The 3,456-nt window shown below is 46.3% G+C and overlaps 1 long non-coding RNA gene across 1 annotated transcript; it reads right to left on the bottom strand.

Moving 5' to 3' along the window:
* Positions 1–1,158: 1,158 nt before the first annotated feature.
* LOC132525251 (uncharacterized) lies at positions 1,159–2,841 on the bottom strand. The gene is made up of 2 exons (XR_009542207.1): positions 2,699–2,841; positions 1,159–1,499 (listed from the first exon to the last, which is right to left on the bottom strand). It is a non-coding gene; the product is annotated as an uncharacterized LOC132525251 (long non-coding RNA).
* Between the last annotated feature and the right edge of the window lie 615 nt (positions 2,842–3,456).

Here is a 3,456-nt window from a genome sequence, read left to right as displayed (position 1 = left end):
CCACTTGTTCTAAGTAACTGTCCCAAACCACAGCCAAATACTCAAACCTGGCATTCTCACATTCATTTTCCAGACCTCGGTGCCGCAGCTTTCGGCTGCTGCTTTTTAGTTTAGACAAACCATTTGGACTCCCCTTTGGCTCATAAGGACTCAACTTTCCACTCAGAATTTGGAACCACTCTTTCTTTGGATTTTGGTGTCTCCACCAAAACCTTGTCTAGAAGGAACGTTACCAACTGCTCCTAGTTTGCCCAGTTTTAAACTGGAAATTCTTGATTCCCTGAAAACACTTCGGTCCTGGACAAACCAGCGTAGTTAGTCACTAGTTAGGAGATCTTCAGAAGACCCAGATGGCCAGGCTAATGCCCCCACCCCTACGTGCAGCTGAGGAAACCTGCATAATCCCCTGATGCAACATCTCACCTGCAAGATGAGAGACAACAATTGCTTCTGTCACATAGGGTAGTTTTGAGAAGTCAGTGAAAGAGAACACACCAAGTACTTACTGCCTTGTAGTAAGTTGTCAATAAATACTTATGATGGGTGGTGTTGTTAATATTATTAATATTGTTATTTAGACCCATATCCTAGAAGAGGCAAATTAGTATAACCCTGTAGGAGAGTTTAGGAAACGGTGCTGGAGAATCAGTGAAAACTAATGTTCCACTAGATAAAATGAACAAGATCAGAACTTGGGAGCCATGGAGATGCCTACTCTCTGTAGCGATAACCAAACTAAGATAGATTATTTGATGTGAATTAAACATCATATTTAAGATCTTCCCAAGAGTGCTCAAGAAAGGGGGCTGATGCCAACCCGACCCTATTACATGAAGTAAACCACCTGAAGAATGCACTACTTACATTTTGCCTTTGGCAACCGACACCTCTTGACTGCCAACTGATTCAGAATCTCTGAGAGCGAATCCCAGAAACCCACACCATTAACATGTTACACTCACCGAAGTTTGAGAAGCCCACCTAGGCCTTGGCTCCTGGTGGATAGAAATTGTACTTTGTTCACTACTGTTCCTCCACCTCCACCCAGAACTGACCCGTGCCTAATAGGTGCTCCCCAAATGTCTATTTATCAGTTCGTCCTTTCATTTCTGATGTTAGCCTGCGAAGTGTTTCTCTGGGATGAGACGCCAACACATGTTCTAGTCACTGAGGCATTTATTTAAACTAGTTTTTCGCCCCGGTGGTAATGATTAGGGCTGAGAACGCTTTGAAACTTTACAAATTTCACAAGGAAAGGAACAAATTAAGTTTGTGCAGGCAAGAGGCTTCGATTAGATGGAAACAGCACTTTAAAAGCAATCACCCGGCCTGCTAAGGAAGGTATACTTGCACCTCTCAAATTAATGCCATCTGGTTATCCACGGCGACACAAACAGACCTCCCAAGGAACACCAGGCACTGGGGTGAGGACAAGTAATCTAATTCTCCACGACACTTCCATCTCCATTTTAATACGGAAAATCTCGATGAAATGGATTCTGAAAGAACAGATTTTCGTTATTGAAAAGCCATGTCAGAGTAAATTAGCATGAAGAAGAAGGAGGAAAACACTAGATTGGATTATTCAGAACAATTTGATCATCCACCTGTTGGCCAAGTTGTTTCTTATGCATTTAGTAGCCGTTAGCAACACTAAGTATTGTTCTTTCTGCCAGTGAAAAAGTTGATTTATCAATCCTGTCTGGGTAGTTAATTTGAACGCTTTGCCTGCTATTTCCATGTCATTTGTTTATTTTGCATTTTGGGTCAATCGTGATTGTAGCAGAGCAGTGGTTGAAAGAGGGCTCTAATATTTGTAGGTTCAGCTCAGTCTCAGAGCCATCACACCTGAGCCTACACCAAGCAGGAATCTACCTGGAGTATACTGTCAAAGGAGAGGGAAGGGCAAAATGGATCTAGATTGGCATATTCGGGGGTGGTGGGCAAGACCTGCTCCTTTTGTGGGTGAGCCAGGGGGTTGGCCCCAGAGACCTGAACTGCTGGGGTCTCGGGGGGACAGTGAGGGGCGATGGAGATTGCTCACAAGCTGATGTCAGGGCAGCTGGGTCTCTTAGATAAGGATGGGGCTCCAAAGCCTTCCCTCCAAGGTGGCATGGGCAAGTCTCCCCTCCTTTTCTCCCCCTCCCCACTAACTTCCATGCTGCCCTCGGGCTGCCCTCGTCAAATTCAGATTCCTCTCCTCTTTCTCTAATGCTTACTGTATTCCAAGCTCAGCGTCAGTCTCCTTTATTGTCATTACTATTCATGTGGAATCGGGTGTTAGAAAATACACACGTAAAACAGGAAAGGCAGCCAAGCATTTGCTTTATGATTTTCAGTCTTGCCTGAATCCCTGGCTAGAGGGCAGAGGTCATGTCTTGTTCATCCAGCCACTGAGTGCTTCGCACTTGGCAGGCACATGATAAATGGGCAATGAGCGGATAAACTGGTGGGCAGTAACCCTGTGGCATTGGTCTTATTGTTCCCATTTTATAGATGAGGAGACTGAAACTCAGAGTTTAGATGATGTGCCTGTGGACCTCACAGCTAAGGTGTGGACTGCAGAGCCTCGCTCAATGTCGTCTTTCGGCGGAGTACCATGATGGGTGGGTTGAGGACTAAACCTTCATGCCCTCTTCTATACTACACATCTATGGATCCCATTCCTCTCTACCAGGGGCACTGCTCAGGGAAATACCTGGTGTCCTCTGTCCTTCACCAAAGAAACTCAATCTAGCCACATCCCTTCCTGACTGGTGGCTTTTCTCAAGTGGCAGAGCTGACTCTCCTCATTGCCTGGTAACTCTTCTCTTCTGATGGTCTTTCTGGTCTGAAGGCTTTGCTGGGCTCTGGTTGAACATGGCTCACTTTGTATTACTGCCTTGGGCCACACACCACCACCACCATGCCCCCCAGCCCCCCGCCCCAGCACTCCCCCCTGCAGCTGCTTCCCCCGGAAGATCTGCAGCTCCAAGCATTGGGCCCCCAGCATCTGCGGTGTGCCACTGGGGCTTCTGCCCTGGTCTGTGAAGGAGGAGAGCTCCAAGAGTCTCTGCCACGGATTTCCTGTCTGCCCAAGACTGTGTTCAGAGAACCACGATGGGTTTATAAAGTGAGAGGTGGGAATACGATGGAAAAAAGTGCTGGAGAAGCCACTAGGACCATATCATGAAGAATTTTATGTATCATGTTATGTTATTCTACTGTCTCTGAAGGCAACTAATTCATTGCGTATCACCCCCAAATTCCCTAACTCAACATCTATGGAATGGGGTAAAACGTCTTCTCCAAACGGAATCACTCTCTATAACAACTAATCAATCACAGGAACTTCTCCTCCCCAGAGCCTAGACAGAGGACTGAAATTCTTTTCTGTGGAGTCTCCCAGGCAGCCACTACCGATGCACTGGCTTGGCACATGAGATAAAATCTATCTGCCATCCTGATTCTAGGCTT

The sequence above is a fragment of the Lagenorhynchus albirostris genome, chromosome 9 (assembly GCF_949774975.1).
Source record: "Lagenorhynchus albirostris chromosome 9, mLagAlb1.1, whole genome shotgun sequence".
Taxonomy (NCBI): domain Eukaryota; kingdom Metazoa; phylum Chordata; class Mammalia; order Artiodactyla; family Delphinidae; genus Lagenorhynchus; species Lagenorhynchus albirostris.
This window is presented reverse-complemented; position numbering and strand designations above follow the sequence as displayed.